Genomic DNA, 20,975 nt, shown 5'->3' on the forward strand with positions numbered 1-20,975 from the left:
TGAATTATTTTACTTCTTGCCTCAATTGTTTGGATGTTGGAAAGAAAATAGATGAAAAAAAATGGAAAGAAAGAAAATAAAAGGAAAGAAAATGAAAGAAAAAATTGAGTTATTTGTATGTTGTTTGGATGAATAGAAAATAGATGGAAAGAAAATAGAGAGAAAATTTTTTTTGTTTAGATGAAAAGAAAAGTGAGAAGAAAAAAAATCATAATAGTATAAAATTACATTAATACCCTTATCATAAAATAAAGTATAAATATTTTTATTTATTCATGTTTTATTATATTTTATAAATATTATAATTTTATATATTTGATTTAAATTATTTATCTAATATATATAATGTTTATAAATATGAATCTGTATTAAAATTATTAAAACTAAATTTTTACTAATAATAATATAACTATGGATAACATTGTAAATACACAAAAGATAATTGTTTTCTCCTTGTTTGCTTTTAATGGAGAGAAATTTTTTTGGGTGGAACTCACACAAAAATTTTCCTTTCTTCCCATTTTTGTTGACATCCAAACAAAGAAAAATAAAATTTTTCATTCATTTTTCTTTCCACTTTTTCCTTTCTCTTATTTTCCCTTTGATTTAATTTTATCTCTATGTCTATGGATTGGTTTGTTAAACCCTACTAGTTTATCCTTTGATTTAATTTTATCTTTATGTCTATGGATTGGTTTTGTAACACCCTAACTACCAAAGCTCACGCTTCCGGCTGCGCAACTCTGATAGTTCGGACATTACGACGACACTTATACTATTTAATACTAAAATATGAGCCTGTTTAAAACTTTTTACAACAATATCGTTCCCAAGATACTCCATTCGATAACGTACATCCATAGATATCATACAACTTATAATAAACTCGTAAAGAGTACATCCATGTATATACATACATACATACATATATATATATAATTAATACTACAAACATTAACCAGTACAATCCCTATCCCTCTTACAAAATATATCAAGATAAAGGCGAGGGTACAAAAATAATAATCTAAAGCAATACAGAGCATTTCAATAACAAATAATTAAACTCTTCATAACTTCGGCGCCCGAATCCTGAAAGGGGAAAAATGTAGGGGGTGAGAACATCATCCTCGAAAGGGTTCTCAGTAGAGGGTTTTTGGGAATTACTGTAATAGGATACATGAAGATAAACCGTACCAGTGATTAATAACCATCTTATGCCTCTTTTCAAAAACAACAGTTTACAATGAAAGTAAGGTCAGAAACCTTTTCTGAAAGAGGAACTGTTCATTTCTCAAAACATCAAAGCATTTCAAAAAGGTTTATCTATACTGAACCAAAATAACCTTTCATATCTTATTCCAAACCAGAACCACAAAACCGAAATCAACCATCGGTCCATCTCATTCAACCACGGCCCTAGGCCCAAACAATCCAACCACAACCAATCCACCACAATCCAACAGAGTTCCAAATGCAAACACAAGTAGAAAGATGCAAACACAAACAAGCAGTTATTGCAAGTAGAACAATTAGCAGTTAATCACATAGGCAAACCAAGTACAATATGCATACCCAAACAATGTCACATAGATGCATATGATGCATGCCTGTCCCTAGTGGCTGATGATATCATCTGTCGGTTAAGAGAATTTGATTTTGTTCATCATAATCCCTAATTTCCTAATTTTTATTATTGGTTTTGTTTTTATTCTTATTTCTAGACTTTTGGATTTCTGGATTACTGTTGTATTTTTGTTTTTGAATTTTGTGTTTCTCTTTAATTTTTGTTATTTTTTTTTTGTATTTGATTGTTCTTGGTAATTAAAATGATAGATTTTTTATTTTTGTAATTGGAGATGAATTTGAGTATTTTTAATTCTTGTAATTGGATTTTATTAACTGTATTAAGATTTGAAGTTTTGAGTTTGTTAATGGAAGAATTTCTTCTATTTTCTGGAAGAAGAAGAACAAGAACAAGAACATAATTTGTTCTCCTGGAGGAAGAAGCACAAAAGGAATGAAATGGTAAAAGAAAGGGGTATTTTTAATTATTGTAATTGGATTTTGTTAACTGTATTAAGATTTAAAGTTTTGAGTTTGTTAATGAAGAATTTTTTCTCCTTACAAGAACATAATTTGTTCTCGTGGAGGAAAAAGAACAAGAAGAATGAAATGGTGAAAAAAAAGGGTATTTTTGTCATTTAGAAAAAATTTAAAAAGACGATTTTAAAATTAAATACAACATTAAGGATGATTTTAAATTAAAATATACACCAGAGACGGATTTGATTCCAACCCTCAACGTGAGGGACCAAAACAATACTTATCCCTAATAATTATTATACAAGAATATATATAAGTATAAAAAAATGGTATGTATTATAAATAAATAAATATATATATATTATTAATGTCCTTAAATTTTAATCTTTATTTTCACAACAGATTAACGCCTTAATCAATTGAGCTCTAAGGTTAAAAATAATTTTTTTTTCTCTTCTACCCACTTTATTCTTCTAATTTTTTTATGCCATTGTCTGTGATCATCTATACAATAATTTTTTATATATATATCATAGCTTATGATCGTCTTTTATAACACATGATAGTCTTTTATGGTTATGTAATTTTTTTATGTCATGCCCTGTGATCATCTATATACATTGATGATTTATTTTTTTTATGGGTTTTTGTATGTAATGCATGCATGCAATCTATTCTTCTTCTTATTTTTTTTACTACGTAATTTATTCATCAATAATTATTTTATTTGTAATTCTTTAAAAATTTGATAAAGGACTGCAAACATATTATTTAATAATTTTTTTATTGTTTATAATGTATATTCATCATCATGTTTATTTTATAATTAATTTTTTTGTCTTTATCTTTTCTTTTGTTAATACTATCCTTTTATTCATTTTAGATTGTTTATTTTTTTATATAATAATGTTTTTAATATTAATATCATTCTCCGAAATAAATGATAATTAATCATTCTTTAAAGTGAATGATAATTAATCATATTATAAACATAATCTTTTCCTGAAGTGAACGATAATTAATCATATAAATAACTATTTTTTGAATTAAATAATAAATAATTTTTTTAAGAGAATATATATTAAAATATTATTCTTTTAAGTAAAAATATAGCACCTGTAGAGCTAGTATCACAATTTTATTTACATTTTTAGCAATGAATGTATAATTTTAATAATTTATTTAAATTATTTTTATTATCTTAAAAAGAATAATATCTTTTATCAATTTTCTGAAACAAATTGATTTGTTTTTTTCTTTTACTTATCTTCTTTTATATGAATTATTAATATTATTATTCTTAATTATTTCCTAGCTTTTATTTATTTTTGTTAATAGATCTATCATGTCAAATTTGTAAAAACTTAAATTTACCATTCTTGATTTAACGGACAAAAAATATTTAAAATCAACACAATGCTGAAACCTATTTGGTATCCAAAAAGTTTGAGAATACCATAAAGAAAGAATTAGAATCCTCAAACAAAGATAAGATCAAGGCATTTATTTTTCTATGTTATCACCTTCATAAAAGGTTGAAAGTAAAATACTTGACTGTTAAAGATCCACAAGAATTATGAACAAATTTAAAAGAAAGATATGAACGTCAGAAGACTGTTCTTTTGCCTAAAGTTCGCTATAAATGAATACATCTAAGGCTGCAAGATTTTAAAACAGTCTGTGAATATAATTATATACTTTTCAAATTAAGTTCTCAACTGAAATTGTGTGACCAATAAGTCACATATGAGGATTTAATGGAAAAAACTTTTTTTCACATTCCACGCTTTCCACATACTATCGTGAAAAGAATTTTAAAATGTATTATGATATAATAGGTTGTCACCTATTTGCAGAATAAAATAAAGAATTTTTGTGCTATCGATATGGATTAAAATGTCATTAGTCACGTATATGTCGTACTCCTAAACATTTTGTCAACTTATATCAAGAATCTATCAAAAAAAAGGACAAAAACAAGAAACCAATTTGTCTATACAAAGAGAGAAAGTTGAAGCTAATAATGTTAAAACGGAACTAAAATCCACTAATAATATTTTTGCAGATCTTGATAACATCATTGACCTTAGTAACCCATGCAAGTCTAAAACAAATAATTTTGATTATCCAAACGATGTTGCTCATTTAGATGAATCAAATCTCTCTTAGAAGTGCATTAATTAAAAATCTATCATTTTAGATTTTTTCCTTCTTAGTTAGTTTTTTATCCTTTGCTTGTAGTTTTTTTATTTTGAGATTTTTGTATTTCTTTTTCGTTTTAATTCATTGTAATTTTTTATTTTCATAAATGAAGATATGAATATTCATCACGTTTCGCTCAAATTCAATAATAAAAAAAATATGTCTAACTGACAATACTTCAACGCATACAATACTTAAAGATAAAAGATATTTTGTCTCTTTTGTTACAAAAGAAACAAATGTAAGTACGATTGTTAGTAGTGCAAAAATGATTGAAAGCTCTAGAAGAGCTACTATAGATTGCTTAAAGGAACCAATATCTTTATAAGTAACGCATTACTATCAAGTAAGTCTCATAAAAACTTATTATGTTTTAAAGATATCCGCCAAAATAGATATCATGTAGAAATCGCAAGAAAAAAAATAATAAATATCTCTATATTACAACTATAAAATCAAGAGAAAAATGTGTCTTAGAAAAATTACCCACTCTTTCTTCTGGTTTGTATTACCACTATTAACAATGTGGAATTACATGTCATAGTAAACTAGAAGTTTATAAATACAAATATATTTACTATTTGACATGACCAGTTAGGACATTCAGGTTCAATCATGATGAAAAGAATCATCGAGAATTCATCTAATCATCCTCTAAAAGAACATAAAATTTTTTAATTTAATGAATTCTCATGTGCTGCTTGTTCTCAAGGAAAATTAATTAAAGACTATCACAAGAAAAAATTGGGATTGAATCACCATTTTTTCTAAAACTTTTTCAGGGTGATATATATATGGGCCATTCACCCCATGTGGACCGTTTAAATATTCCATGGTTTTAATCGATGCATCTTCACGATAGTTTCATGTTTATTTATTATCAACTCGCAACATGGCTTTGCGAGATTGCTAGCTCAAACAATTAAATTGAGAACTCATTTTTCAGACTATGTTATAAAGATAATATGTCTTGATAATGGTGGTGAATTTAGATCTCAAGCATTTAATGATTATTGTGTGTCAACTAGAATTACAATAGAAAAACATGTTGTTCATGAACACACTCAAAATGGTCTATTAAAATCATCAATTAAACGCCTCTAATTAATAGCTAAATCATTACTTATCAAAACTAAGCTGCCTATTTCAGCGTGGAGGCATGCTATTTTGCATGCTGCAGTATTTATACGCATAAAACCAACAAGTTATTTTAAATCCTCTCCATTACAACTGGCTTGCGGTCATGAACTAAATATTTTTCATCTTAAAATATTTGGATGTGCGATTTATGTCCCAATTGCTCTACCATAATGCACAATGATGGGGCTCCAAAGAAGATTGGAGATATATGTTAGTTATAAATCTCTGTTAATTATAAAATACTTTGAATCCATGACGGGTGATTTATTTAAGTCAAGATTTTCTGATCGTCACTTTGATAAAATATTTTTTTTAATTAAGGAAAAAAATAAACAGTTAAAAAAAAAGATTACTTAAAATACATTATCATTATTCCACTTAGATCCTCGCACTAGATAATGTGAACTAGAAGTACAAAAGTTAATTCATATGTAAAATGTTGCAAATCAATTGCTAGATGTATTTACTGACCTAAAGAGAGTAACTAAATCTCACATTCCAACTGCAAATGCACCAGTAAAAATAAGTATCTTAGAAGGACAAGTTGTTAGTGCAAATGCAAGCAATCCACGCTAAAAGCATGAAAGACCGATCAGTTCTAAAGATAAAAATCTCCGAAAAAAAGGGAGAGATAGTTAATCATGATGATCATAATATGGAAGGTATTCAAAGGAGATTCGGAGACATAAACATTGATGAAACTTCTGAAGAGGTTCAGGTATCTAAAAATGAAGAAATCTCAATAAGTTATGTCACAATCGAAAAAATATGGGATCGAAAAAATACTGTTATCGACAACATTTTTGCGTATAATATTACTATTGAATTAGTAAAGCAAGATGAAGATTATGAACCAAAATCTGTCTAAGAATGTAGACAGAGAGATGATTGGCCAAAATGAAAAGACGCAATTCAAACTGAATTAACTTTTCTTTGAAAATGTGAAGTTTTTTGTCCTATCGTCAAAACATTTGAAAGTATAGAAACAATGGGATACAAGTGGGTTTTCATGCGCAAACACAATGAAAAATATGAAATAGAAAAATATAAAGCATGACTAATAACACGAATTCTCACAAAAATTTGATATTGACTATATGGAAACATATTCTTCTGTGGTGGATTCAATTACATTAAAATATTTTATTAGTCTGCCAATGCATGAAAAACTTGACATGCGTCCAATAGATGTTGTTACAGCCTATTTATACAGCTCAATTGACAAAGAAATTTATATGAAAGTCCCTGAAGGATTCAAAGTGCCTGAAGCATATAATAATTCTCCAGAAATTTGTTTATTAAGACTTCAAAAATTTTTGTATGGATTAAAATAATCTAAACTTATGTGGTATAAACATCTCAGTAAATACTTATTAAAAGATAGATACAAAAAAGACCGTGTATGCCCATAGGTGTTTATAAAGAGATTTGCATACAAATTTATTATTTTTACAGTATATGTTGATGATTTAAATATCATTGGATCACCCGAAAAGAATTCAAAAACTATGAATTATTTTAAAAGAGAATTTGAAATGAAAGATCATGACAAGATAATTTTTTGCCTCAGTTTACAAATTGAACACTTGAAAGATGGTATATTCATTCATCAGTCAATTTATACAACAACAATAACAACAAAGCCTTGTCCCACTAGGTGGGGTCGACTACATGAATCAAACGATGCCATTATGATCTATCATGTATTATGTCTACAGAGAGACCGTTTACATGTAGATCTCGTTTGACCACCTCATGGACGATCTTCTTAGGTCTTTCTCTGCCTTTCGCCCCTTGTCCATCTTCCATCTCATCCACCCTCCTGATTGGATGTTCTATCGGTCTTCTTCTCACATGTCCAAACCACCTGAGATGCAATTCAACCATCTTTTTCACAATGGGTGTTACTCCAATTCTCTCCCTTATATCTTCGTTCCTTATTTTATCCAATCACGTATGACTATTCATATATCTCAAAATATTCATCTCTGCCACACTCAGCTTATGTTCGTTCTCCCCTTTGCCCGCCCAACGCTCCGTACCATAAAGCATAGCCGGTCTTATAGCAGTGCGATAAAATTTAGCTTTAAGTTTTAAAGGCACTTTTTTGTCGCATATAAACCAGATGCACTCCGCCATTTTGACCAACCTGCTTGGATCCTATGATTTACATCCTGTTCAATCTATCCATTATCTTGTATGATGCACCCAAGATACTTAAAATTTTTAACTTCTCGTAGGATATTTTCTCCAATCTTCACCTCTATATTAGGGTTTTTCCTTTTCAAACTGAACTTACATTCCATATATTCCGTCTTGCTACGGCTTATGCGTAAACCATACCCTTTTAGAGCTTCTCTCCATAAGTGCAACTTTTTATTTAGGTCTTCCCTTAACTCTCCCATAAGGACGATATTATCGGCAAAAAACATGCATCCAAGACTAATGTGAAAATATATGGACTTAAGGATGATCCAGGTGTAATCTTATACCAATATGTAATTCTTCTGTCACACTAGTTGTGGCTTCATCATACATGTCTTTAATTGCACGAATATATGCGATCTTTACTCTCCTCTTTTCTAAAACCTTCCATAAGACCTCCCTTGGCACCCTATCATATGCTTTTTCCAAATCAATAAACACCATATATAGTTCCCTTTTATTACTATGATACCTCTCCATCATTCTTCTTAATAGGTATATCGCTTCAGTGGTAGATCTGTTTGGCATAAATCCAAATTGGTTTTCTGTTACTTATATCTCTTTTCTCAACCTCTATTCTATCACCCTTTCTGATTAACTTCATGGTATGACTCATGAGCTTGATCCCTCTATAGTTTTCGCAACTTTGGATATCCGCCTTATTCTTGTAGATAGGTACCAAAGTGCTCTTTCTCCACTCATCAGGCATCTTCTTTGACTTTAAAATCTCATTAAAAAGCTTGGTTAACCAGTTGATGCCTTTTTCTCCAAGGCCTTTCCAAACCTCAATCAGAATATTATCAGGTCCTACTGCCCTGCCATTTTTCATCTGCTTTAGAGCCTCTTTTACCTCGAAGTCTCGAATCCTTCGATAGTAGTCAAAGTTTTGATCTTCTTCTCTTGCGGATAACCGACCAAGGCTCGGAAGAGTCTTCTGTCCCTCATTAAATAACTCGTAGAAGTAACTCTTCCACCTTTCATTAATCTTCTCCTCTTGAGCCAACACATCTCCATCCTTATCCTTTATGCACTTAACCTGATTCAAATCTCTCGTTCTTCTTTCACGGCTCTTTGCGATTCTATATATACCTTTTTCTCCTTCTTTCGTGCCCAAAGATTGGTAGAAACCCTCATATGCTCTTGTTCTTGTTTCACTTACATCCACTTTTGTCTCTTTTTTAGCCGCCTTATACTTTTTCCAGTTATCTGCGTTGCGGTATAAAAACCACTCTTTAAAGCACTCCCTTTTTATTTTTATCTTTTCTTGTACACTCGCATGCCACCACCAGGACTCCTTGTCTCTTGGTCATATTCCTTTAGATTCACCAAAACTTTCTTTTACTATTCTTCTAATAACTTCTGCCATCTATACTAAGAAACTTTTGAAAAAATTTTACATGGATAAAGCACACTCATTGAGTGCTCCAATGGTAGTAAGATCATTAGATATGGATAAAGATCCATTTCGACCTTGTGAAAGTAATGAAGAGCTTCTCGATCTTAAAAGTACCTTATCTTAGTTCTATTGGTGCACTAATGTATTTTGCTAACAATACAAGACCAGATATATGGTTTATTTTACTCTAATGAAATAATATTTCAATTAGTTGGATATGCAAATGCATGTTTTCTTTCTAATCCGCATAAAGGCAAGTCACAAACATGTTATCTATTCACAAGTAGGAGAAACAGTTATATCTTGGCGTTCAACAAAGCAAATTATAGCTGAAATCTCCTCAAATCATGCAGAAATATTGGCAATTCATGAAGCAATTCGAGAATGTGTTTGACTTAGGTCAATCACCCAACATATTCAAGATATATGTGATTTACCGATGAATGAAATATCTACAATTATATACAAAGATAACTCTGCTTGCATACATCAACTAAAGCAAGAATACATCAAAGGAGATAGAATAAAATATATCTCACCAAAACTCTTTTATTCTCATGATCTTCAACAAAGTAGTGATATAGACGATCAGCAAATTCGTTCCAATGATAATTTACCAGATTTATTCACTAAATTACTACCTACCTCAACATTTAAAAAATTAGTATACAAGATTGGAATACGCCAACTAAAAAATATCATATTATTTTTATCCCATTGAACTTTTCCAGAGACATCTGAAAATGTTATAAATATACATGTGATGTATGCCCTACATTAAATTTTAAATTTTAAATACACTATAACTATATTTTAAATTTTAAATAGATAGAATCAATCCACCTAAATTAACTAAAATTTAGACCATTGGCTATAAATAGGCGTTAGAACCTTTGTTATAAATAACTCATTTTTAGAGTTCTATGTACATACCAATCATAAATAAAGTAATCTTTTATTCTCTCTATTCTCTTTCATCTTTTTTCTATTCTCAAATCTTAATTTTTATTTTCATGAAATTAAAAACATAAAAATATATTTTTTTTTAAATTAAAAATATAAAAATATATATTTTTTTCAAATTAGAAGTATAAAAGAAGTGGAAAAATATAAAAATCTAAAGAAATTTAAAATTTACTAAACAGCAAACTTTATGAATTTTATAAAGTTCACTAGAAATACGACAAACTTATCCCAAAAGAAAATTATATTCAAAAAGTTAAAATTTAAATAATTTTTTGGGGTTTTTTATTTTAGAATAGAAAAAATATATCCGACAAACATAATCATCCTTGAATTATATCTAAAATTTTTTTTGAAACAAAAGCTAAACACGAAAGTGAAACAAACCAGTATGAAAAAACAATAAAGTAACACCTAAAAATATATTTCAATGTCTACATTCCTACATTCCTCCTTAAAAGTTACACCTAGCTTAATACAGATAACTAATCACACCACACCTGCCAAATAAAATTACAGTAAAAAATCAAGTGATAAATATATTCAACATCTTTAACAAAAGACACACATGATCACTCAGATTTACAATTCCGGGACAATCAAATTTTTCCATCTGTATTTACCTTACCTATTAAAACAAACATTGCAAACAAAAAACACTCTACTATGCAGATTGAAGTGGTATAAAGAGAAAATTTAATTCCTTTTATAGTTATTTTTTATTATTTTATCACTATTCAAAATATAGGTCCTACCTTTACTAATCTCTCTTTCATTCTATTAAAAGAAAAATTTATAAATTTAGATCTTTACCATATAATTCACCTACAAACAAACATTGCATTGCAAACAGCTCCACTCTTCGAGTTAAATTTCTTTTGTTAGAATTTAAATTTTATGTCAGCAGAGAGATTGTATGTCATGGTCACGTGAACTAGCTAGACCAAAAACAATCGCTGATGGAAGTGCAAATTTTTAAGAAACCAAACTTTAACAAATGCTATTAATATTAATTGCAATAATAATGTAACACCATTTTCTTAATACAAGAGAACTCTCATTGTAAACCTCAACTTTCCCATAGCCTTGCATCAAAGATGAAATTGTATCCCCCTCTAATTGGAACACAAGATATATGTGCATGATTGTTCATAAATGATTCCTCTGTGCTTAGCATTCTCGAACATGTTGAGTACTGTGGCTAACCCGTGGCTAATAAAGAAAGCTTCTTCATTTGCATGTGAAAATAATATAACATGGGCCTTCACATGTTTGAGCCTCCTGTGTCTAACTAATCATGGCGCAAAGGCATCTCAAATCTCAATCATTTATGAGATATATTCTGGTTTCATTAGCCCAGATTTGAAGAATCCAATGAAAAAAACAATACATGAACTCCGAAAAAAAAAACAAGCAACCTCAGTTTTAGTCTTTGATGTCATTGACTTGTAGCAACACCAAGTAGGTTCTCCCTGAAAAAACAGGAACTTGGGTACACTACAACCTCAGACACGTTGGATTGAAAACATCATCGGCAGTGGAAACATTAAATAATAGGATTTAAAACAAAAAAAAAATAATTCCAAGTCAATTAACTCAAGTACGAGTGAAGGCAATTTGATTAGGATACAGCTAAATGGTTAATTCAAAATGGGAACATTAGTTTACAAAAGAAAGCCTCAGTTGAACCCATTGACGTCATATGAATGTAGCTTCACCAAGTAGGTTCTCCCTGTAAACAGGGTCTTGGCTCCACAACACCTCAAACAGTTGGGTTGAATCATCACAGGCCATGTTTGGCACTCAATTAACATGCACTAACAACAGCTTAAAAAACATATGCAGAAAGGCTCAGAAATATAACAGCTTCATCAATCACGATTTTTTCAGAAGCAGAACTGGCATTTGAAGCTGAATTATTATCCTCATAGCTAACCAGAAATACATCAAGCAGAAAACCCAAAATCAAATGTTTAATTTACAGTTGCAATATATCAAACAAATGGCTCATATCAAGAAATTCAACCAATAATTTTCCATTTATGCTTCATCGAGAAAAACCTCAGAAGCGCGGATAAAATGTAATCATTGCCAACAATTTGAAAGACAATAAATTTGAAAAAAAAAATCAAAACTTGAAATCGATATCAGAGTGTGGCGGATATCTTTAGAGGCAAAAACATTGAAAAAGCTAAACCCCCACGTGAAAAAACCCGCCGAATTTCAATCTATGCCTCTATGACTAGCTCCATTTTCATTTCAACGATTCGAAAGCAAGCTAAAGGTGTAGTGAGGCAAATTTAAAAAACCTAATATCACAAACGAACAAGTAAAATAGAAGTTACAGGGTTGAAAAAGAGAGGATCTTGCCGATACTTTGACACAGATTGGCCGTGGAAGATAAAAGAAACGAATCTGCAACACGAACGGCACCGATGTAGCACGTGCATCGGGGCAGTCGCGTCATAACGAAAGCTCAGAGAAGCCCGGGAGGCATCGTGCAAAAGAAATTAAAGAACATGAGAAGAAGATCTGAGGGCCAAAGGGGCGTTTGGAGTAAGTGGTTATGGCTGAGTTCAGATTGAAGAAACCCTAGAACGCTATGGATCGAGAGAATGCGAACGCTCATGTTTATTGTTTAAGTTATATAGCCGCAATAGAAACCCTAATCTCTTTCCACAGTCCACACCACCGCTTGGGCCGTCATTAGAAAAATTCTCCTCATACTATACCAGAAAATATTAGTCTATTAATAAAATGTTTTTAAAAATTAAAAATAAAATTGATAACTATTCTGTAATGAAATTAATTTTTAATGCATTGTGAACGTTAATAAAAATAACTTTTAAATTTTTCATTTAAAAAATTAATTAAGATTAAAAATTTAATTAAATAATTGAATATTAAACTCTCGTGTAATATTTAAACTATTTGTTGCCAATTAGCTATAATTCAAATGACATAGTCTCTCCATCGCGAGTTCGAGTTTCTTTATTTTTGATAAAAAAAATATTTGTTTCATACAATAATTTAATTTTGAGATTAATAGTCAAATTCGTAACATCACATTTTTTTAGACTAATTCTCAAAAAATTAAATTAGTCAAATTAATCTTAAAATACAAAATATAAGTCAAATTATTTTTCATTAAATAGATTATAATGTGTTATGTTAAATATTATGTGACATGATGATGTAGTAGGTTGGTTAATATTACCTATCACAAGATAATTTATTGTCGTATCAGGTCAATAACACATGACATGGCAGGTGTTATTTGATATATCATAAATTTATTTAAAGTCAAATTAGTCCCTGAAAATATACACAAAAATAATTTTTATGCCTAAAATTTTAAAAATTAATCAAATTAGTCATTATATGAATATTTTTTAATTTTTTTAAGAGGTAATGTCCAATTTGGTCCTTAAAATTTCCAACTCGCTTCAGATTAATCCTCCACTTTTTAAAAATGACCAAATAAGTCATTCACTCTCAGAATCGTGAATCCCTGTTGGTCCAAAAGTTAAGAGACGTTTTAACGGCACTGAGGTGTACAGTAAAATGCTACGCTGATGTGGACATACAATGAGTTTAACACAAATTGGTGTCTCAAATTTGATTAAAACACCCAAATTGATCCATTCACACTTATAAAACCCTAACATGCCAAATGTTCATCTTTGTTCTTCGTCTCTACTCCTCTCCTCCTCGCTGTTGTTTATCTTTGTTCTTTGTCTCTACTCTTCTCTTCCTCGTTGTTGTTTTTCATCTTGTGAAACTCTGAAAAGTCGCTCTTTTGGGTGAGGCATGATGGGCGGTGGTGATAGAAGTCAAGAAAATTCAAACAAGAACAACTTTAGTGGGAGAAACTACAGTAACCGGGAAATTCAAACTAGGGGTAAGAACGTTGTATTCCGCAATTGTGAGTTGCGTACGGTGATTAAGTACTCAACGACGCCAGAGAATCCAGAATATGGCATCCTGAGACCCACACATTCCACCTCCCATGGGGTGAGTGTACTGTTATTCTGGAGGATGTTGCTATGCAGTTGGGGTTACCAATCGACGATGAGCCGGTGAGTAGCACTCTAAGGTCATGGAGTAAGTTCCACCAGAGGAATATTTGGTAATGGTGTGAGGAACTCCTCGATGAAGTTCCTGATGGACATGTTGGGACCACGAAGTATAACATAAAATTGAAGTGGCTCAAGAGTAGACTCCAACAGATGCCTCTTGACTTTCCCGAGGATGCCGTCGTACGATATGCACGTTGTTACATTATGTACTTATTGGGTGGTGTTTTACTTCCTAACAAAGCGAACAACACGGTTCACGTACGTTATCTTCCTCTCCTGGCCAACTATGATGCCATTAGTACATATAGTTGGGGCAGCGCCGTGCTGTGTTAGTTGTATAGAGCCATCTGCCTAACGACTGATTATAATGTCGAGGGAATGTCTGGCTGTCATACATTACTGATGTCTTGGATATACTTCAGGCTTCATTTCTGGGCACCGGACGTGACGAGCCCATACACGTTTCCGTTAGCTACAACGTAATATATTATGTTACATAACTTCCGTATTTATGACTTGTGTTGTTATTTCATCTGCGTCAAAATTTAAATGTGGTAATGATAATCGTGTTTCTTTATAGGTGGGCGGGTAAGAGAGGAAAGAATGACTACGCCGAGGAACGCTTGCAAAAGCACCGTCTGAGGTTGGACACTCTAAAGGTGGATGAGGTAATCATTCTTGTTGTTTGTTAGAGCATGAATTTATTTTTTCCATGAAGATTCGTTTACCTTTCTATGTGACGCTTGGTTTTGGTAGTTTGTGTGGATGTCGTACAGGGATGCACGTATTCTGTCCAGGGTGCCTGCGAAATTTCTTGGAGCTCCGCATGGTAATTTCTATACTGCAGTCGTGCCACTGATTTTGTTCTGTTGGATCGAGATTGTTAACATCGATAAAGTCATGCGGCAATTCGGTGGCAAACAAGGTCTGCCGAACCCTCCGTTAAACATCGACACCTTTCATCGCCAATCGGCTCGCAACGAAAATGGATGGTGGCCCATCAGCCGAGTATGATCTGACTCCACTACTTTGGATTCTGCACTTCGAAGGATGTTGTAGTTCTTAATAGCAAGCATTGCTGCATCTTTATTCAGGAATTTCAAGCCAAGCTCTAGCTCCATTTCACCGGTCAAAGCATAGTTGCTTGGTATGTCCTCCGCAATAGTCGAGTTCATTGGACCAAGACTCAGGTGCAGGTAATGGTCGGGGGTGCTGCTAGAAAGACCTCCAACCCTAGCCACATTTATCGGTTTGACCCGAGTTGGGATAACCCTATCGCCCTCAAGCGATTGGGTCTCCAGAACAACTTCTGCTTCCTCTCCGCTATCATCCTCAATCTCGTCTTCCTTAGAGGAGTCAACCAACCTGTCGGCCATTCCTTCCGGATATGCAACATGGACAGTGGGGGAGGGACGTCGGTGAGGAATTTCTGCATTCTGGACGGGAGCCACGAACGCGTTAAAAGGACGGACTGCGAGCCCCACCAATCTCCGGAAATGGAATGCCTTGACCAACACCGAAATTTCGTATTTCATCCACGTTATTCGAACTAGATGAGTTGCCCCCCACATCTTGGAGATTCACACAAAGTTCCATAGAATATATGCTTCCAATGCTACGATGATACGAAAACATCATCGATACGTGCTGGTCAGATTTAATATGCATTTTCTGATATGCAAACGAAATTGCTACTGCAACTGGCATTCTGTAAATCAGCGTACTGATCTCCTTTTTTCCAACCAACCCAGTGTTCATCTGAATCAGATTTTTTAGTTGTTGCAGAGATGATTGTGGGGGAATCATTATCCAAAGTGGGTCATCACACATTAATGTCACTCCTTCAATTGTATGTGAAATTTTTTCGTTGGGATATATGACCACATAAATGTGTTCAGATGTCATTACCACACCAAAAATTGGTGAAAATAACTTCTACAAAAATGGAATTTTCGGAGAGGAAGGGAGGGTAGAAGAAGTGATAATTGGAATTGTGGCATCAGTTCTGCAGGAGATGGGTTTTTATAGCCTTGTCATTGTTCCAATTCGTGTGTGGTACACACTTATTTGTCACATTTTGTATGCGGTACAATAGACATGGAGTGCCCATATTTGTCACCTTCGCCGTGCCCCTATTTTGTGCCTGGCGTCCCTAACTTCGTCGTTCTATTTTGCTACTATGCAAGAAATGGAACTGCGCATTTTGAGAATAGTTTCCACCTATGCGCATTTTGGGAATAAATGTATTTAACATGCGTATATAGGTAAAAAAGCCGAGTTTTAGTGGAGGAGCATCTAACTTTCTCCTTTTAGAGGGATAGAAAGGGGATAAGTAGTGGCTTTGGCCTCCAACATTTTTAAAAAATTATACTTATGTATGAAATATGTACTTAAAGAAATAAAAAATATTATGTGATTTAGTGACTTTATTTATATGTAAATTTTTTTATTACGTGATGAGTTTATATCTCAATTGTTTCATTTTGTATTAATTTTTACTTAGAACTTATTTGGATGAACTTCTTAAAAAATATCTTTTTTTGAGTTATCTTTTTTTAAAAAATATTTTAGAAAGTAAAAGTAATTTAATGTTTGGATATCTCATGCCAAAAAAATTATTTTTATTTATCAATTATATTTGGGTACAACAATATAAAAATATTTTTGATTTATTTATTACGTCAAAAATACTTTTTTAAAAAAGACGTAAATTGTTACTTCTCCAAAAAGATTTTTTTTTTATTTATTTTTCTAGTACTTTTACTTGAATAATACTACATATTTAAATGTTTTTGTTAACTAAGTCCAACCAAGTTGATCTAACATCAACAAAAATTAGTTATGGGTAGCATTACTTCAAGTCTTATTGTTTAGCTTGGTTGAATTTGATTCATAAAAAAACTTGGATGTGTAGTATTATTCCTTTTACTTTTATTACTAAAAATTTGCCAAACACACAAAAAAATTAAAAAAAGATATTTTTTAATTTCTATCAACTTATGACTTATTTGGGTGAACTTTTAAGAAAAATTTTCATTTTTGAGTTATATTTTTTTTAAAGACCTTATCGAAAAATAAAAATAATTTTAATTTTAGACATCTCTTACAAAAGTATTTTTTATTTGTCAGTTATATTTAGGTAAAATAATATAAAAATATTTATTTATTTATTTGTTACGTAAAAATATCTTTTTTAAGAAAAAATATTTTTTAAAAAAATATCAATTGTAACTTTTCAGAAAGATTTTTTTTATTTTTCTAATACTTTTATTTTACTACTAAAAATTTACTAAATACGTTAAAAAATAAAAAATAATATTTTTCATTAATTTTTTTTTCTATCATCTTATTGACACTCAAACAAGCACTTAATAATACCCAAATAAGTACTTAACTAATTTAATATGGTACACTAAATTTTTTTTATTTTTTAAATTAATTTTTATATACTCATTTCTATATCTAAATTATTGGTATGTAATGAAAATTATTATAAAAAAAGAATGATTAAAATGTTCTTTTGAAATTTAACTCTCTACATTAAAATTTGTAGATTGTCTTATTTTTGTTTAATTTTTTATAGTATCTCTCTGTCTGATAGATCAAAAGTTAATCTATTGCAAATCAGATACTGCATGTATAAATTAATATTTGAATCTCGACACTTATTTAAGCATACTAGTGAACTGAGAAACTGGTCGAATTTTATTTTTAGATTTGTCCTTATTGTTCTCCAAATCGAATCAGTTATGCATAATGGTAACCTGTTGCGTCGAGTTGTTATTCCTATTTCTTATTCTTTTACACAATAATCTAATTTAATTTTTGTCGAAAATATTATTTTTATAACTATTCTTGATCCAAATAATCCTAATAGTAGAGGAAAAAGGGGGAGGGAGAAGGGAGGAGGGACACCGCAGCCAGGCTGAGGCGGCGGCAGCGTCCCTCTACTACGCCTCTTTCTTTCTTTCCTTTCTCTTCCTTCCAGTATCTCACCCTCACCAGCTACTTTTCTCTCTCTTTTCGCCGGTCATAATCCTCTCTCTATCTTTCTCTCTTCATCACCTACCTTCTCTCCTTCCTTTGCATCCTTTCTCCTTTGTTTTTACTTTCTGTTTGTTTGTGTGGTTTCTGTCTCAAGAGATCTAGATCTGTGATCCAAATCTAGATTATTACTTTCTGTTTGTTTGTGTGATTTCTGTCTCAAGAGATCCAGATCTGAGATCCAGATCTAGATTAAATAACTCCTTTGTGGTATTTTCTCCCTTTTTGTGGTGTTTCTGGTCTCTCTATGGGTGTGTTACTGATGTGTTCGCAGGCTCGGGATGAAGATACAACGAAGGCTTTTCATTTATGAAAATGTTTATATTTTCAGAAAGCTTTTGGACCAATTATGAAAAGAAGAGAAGATAGGTTTCTATGGTGCAGTATTTACTGTGAAGATTTAGAAACAAAAGAGATCATAATGAGTCTTTGTCTTTGTTTTGTTTGTATAAGATTCTTTGTAATCGAACTTTGCGCCTCCTCTCAGACAATAGTTTAACATAAAACTTATTTACTTTCTTGTTTAGTTTCAGATCTGATATATTTTTTGCAATATATAAGTGCTGTTTGGCTATTTTTTTAATTAAAAATTTGCTTCTATCAAAAATGCGCTTACTCAAAAATAAACGAAAGTGCCTATATATGCATCATGGACTCATCCTCATCCATCCTTAAACTAAACCCTGTCGTTTATAATATTATTGGATTGATGATTGATTATACAAAATTATACATAAAATGAGCTTTAATCTGTTGATTCCTTCCTGTTGAATTTAATATAACATTTTGATAATATAGCTCAGCTCTTCTAAGAAGGCACTATTATTTACTCGCTTATGTTAATATTCTTTGGGTATACATTTGCATAAGAAGGCACCGTATATTGTTTTCTAATATCATAATAATACTTCACTTTAGCAAAATATATAAAAAGAAAAAATTTAGATCACTAATATATAATCAGAAATTTTATTTTTGTTCTCCCATTTTTTATAAGGAAAGGAGATAGCATATTTAGTTAAGACCCCGTTAGAGAGTTAATAAAGTATTTGTACAATGTGTACAATAGGTTATTTATTTGGTTCAATATGAATTAAAAATAAAAATTATCCACAAAATAATAAATTTAAAAACTCCCATTTAGTTATTTTACATCAAATTTTAAAATTTAAATTCTCTCACTTCAAATTTCAAATTTTTAAAAAATTCAATTAGTTATTTCAAAAAAATAACTCAATATCCTCTTTTTTTTTTTAACTGCCGGCCACTTCACCTTCATCAATAATCATCTTATTTCACCGTTGCTATTTGGCTTGCCACACGCCACTCATCCTTTAACAAACCACACCACAAAATCAGTACAAGACAAAAAGAAAAAATCACCCAAAACCAACCTACAATTCAGCGGCACAATTCCACCCTTATCAGAAACTGCACCACCATAATTCTAGAAACATCTTTTTTGTCTTGCTGTACAAAAAAGATGTTGCCAATCATAGAATTACCCAAGTTTTACCATTCAATAATGAGCTGTAGTTTCAGCCCTATTGTATATATATAGCTACCATTCTCATTTGTAATACAAGAAGAATATAATATTCTTTTCACTCATTGGTCATTGTCTTTTGCTCTCTCTATTTTTCTGCATTTTTAGTGTTCTGTCTTTGACTTTTAATAAAAATAACCATCCTCTTAAAGATAAAAATAATCATCCACATACCTAATGAATTGAACATCTAACATATTTTAATTATATATAACTAAACAAAATTCAATCAAAATAATCATCTACATAAAAATAAAATAACCATCTACATACCTACTAAAATGACCATACTAAATTGACCATTAAAATAGAAGAAGAAGATGAATAAACAGAAGAAACTATTATTGTGGTGAAACATAATTCTAAAGGACTAGTCATGACAAAAATGGTACTGTTGTGAAGCATAGTGCTCAAATCATGAAAGAAGCTAACCATGCTTGAATTCGAAGAAGAAGAAGAACATGATGGTATCATCGGTGAGAAGAAGTTTGAAGGAATGGGAGAAACGAAGCCGGTTCGGAAGAGAGGCACGAAAACAGCGGCAGCAACGTTAGGCTAAGAGCAAGGCGAATCGGGCTGACCGGCGGAGGTGAGGACGGTGTCGGTGGGAGGATGCGGCGGCCTCGATATGGCCGACGAGAAATTCAGTGAAGCGATGTGAGAACCGGAAAAGATGACAGTGAATTTTAAACGTGTATTGAAGGTTACAATAAGATTAGAAATAACCGTACGTAGTGTGAATGAATTTAAATACTAATCTTAATTTTAAAATTTTAAAATTTAAAATTAAATAATTAATTAATGATCTTATTTTTAATATTAATTTTAATTTTTTTTATTTATTATACACGTTTTACACCATTAATATTGGTTTTTCCAATACTTTCTCTTTAGTTAATTAATAATTAGTATAGTATTCACAAATAGTTAGTTATACATAACGTCACCCGTATAAAAATAGTTGCATCTTTTATTTTATTTTTGATCTTCCAATAATGTGAATGGGTTAGAACATATTTGTCCAAATAAATAGGAAAATTAAATGTTTACACCTTGAGTGTTAAGTTGAACTTATAATAAATTGCCTAATTAACGTATTCCCTTCGCACATTATATTGCTTTTACATAATACCAATCGAACATGCCTATCAATCAATCTACATACTTTATTGTTAGCTAGATCTAACACGTACCTCTTAATATTGTTAAGTAAAAATTGATAAAATAATATAATATTGTAAGATGAAATAAAGAAATTAGAGTAATGCACTACTTAGTGTGTCTTTAGAAGTCCTAAAATCCAACTAAATTCTATAATTTACTAACTAAATACTAAATAAGACGGTCAAAAAACCTG

General features: G+C 31.0%; 5 non-coding genes across 5 annotated transcripts; all 5 read right to left on the reverse strand.

Moving 5' to 3' along the window:
- Positions 1-11,365: 11,365 nt before the first annotated feature.
- LOC127741319 (small nucleolar RNA Z278) lies at positions 11,366-11,485 on the reverse strand. The gene has a single exon (XR_008002273.1). It is a non-coding gene; the product is annotated as a small nucleolar RNA Z278 (small nucleolar RNA).
- A 140-nt stretch (positions 11,486-11,625) lies between these two features.
- LOC127741318 (small nucleolar RNA Z278) lies at positions 11,626-11,740 on the reverse strand. Its single transcript, XR_008002272.1, has one exon. It is a non-coding gene; the product is annotated as a small nucleolar RNA Z278 (small nucleolar RNA).
- A 53-nt stretch (positions 11,741-11,793) lies between these two features.
- On the reverse strand, positions 11,794-11,886 carry LOC127741317 (small nucleolar RNA Z223). The gene has a single exon (XR_008002271.1). It is a non-coding gene; the product is annotated as a small nucleolar RNA Z223 (small nucleolar RNA).
- A 66-nt stretch (positions 11,887-11,952) lies between these two features.
- On the reverse strand, positions 11,953-12,043 carry LOC127741325 (small nucleolar RNA U36a). The gene has a single exon (XR_008002278.1). It is a non-coding gene; the product is annotated as a small nucleolar RNA U36a (small nucleolar RNA).
- A 267-nt stretch (positions 12,044-12,310) lies between these two features.
- Positions 12,311-12,453, reverse strand: LOC127741326 (small nucleolar RNA snoR134). The gene has a single exon (XR_008002279.1). It is a non-coding gene; the product is annotated as a small nucleolar RNA snoR134 (small nucleolar RNA).
- Between the last annotated feature and the right edge of the window lie 8,522 nt (positions 12,454-20,975).

This window comes from Arachis duranensis, chromosome 8 (assembly GCF_000817695.3).
Source record: "Arachis duranensis cultivar V14167 chromosome 8, aradu.V14167.gnm2.J7QH, whole genome shotgun sequence".
Taxonomy (NCBI): Eukaryota; Viridiplantae; Streptophyta; class Magnoliopsida; order Fabales; family Fabaceae; genus Arachis; species Arachis duranensis.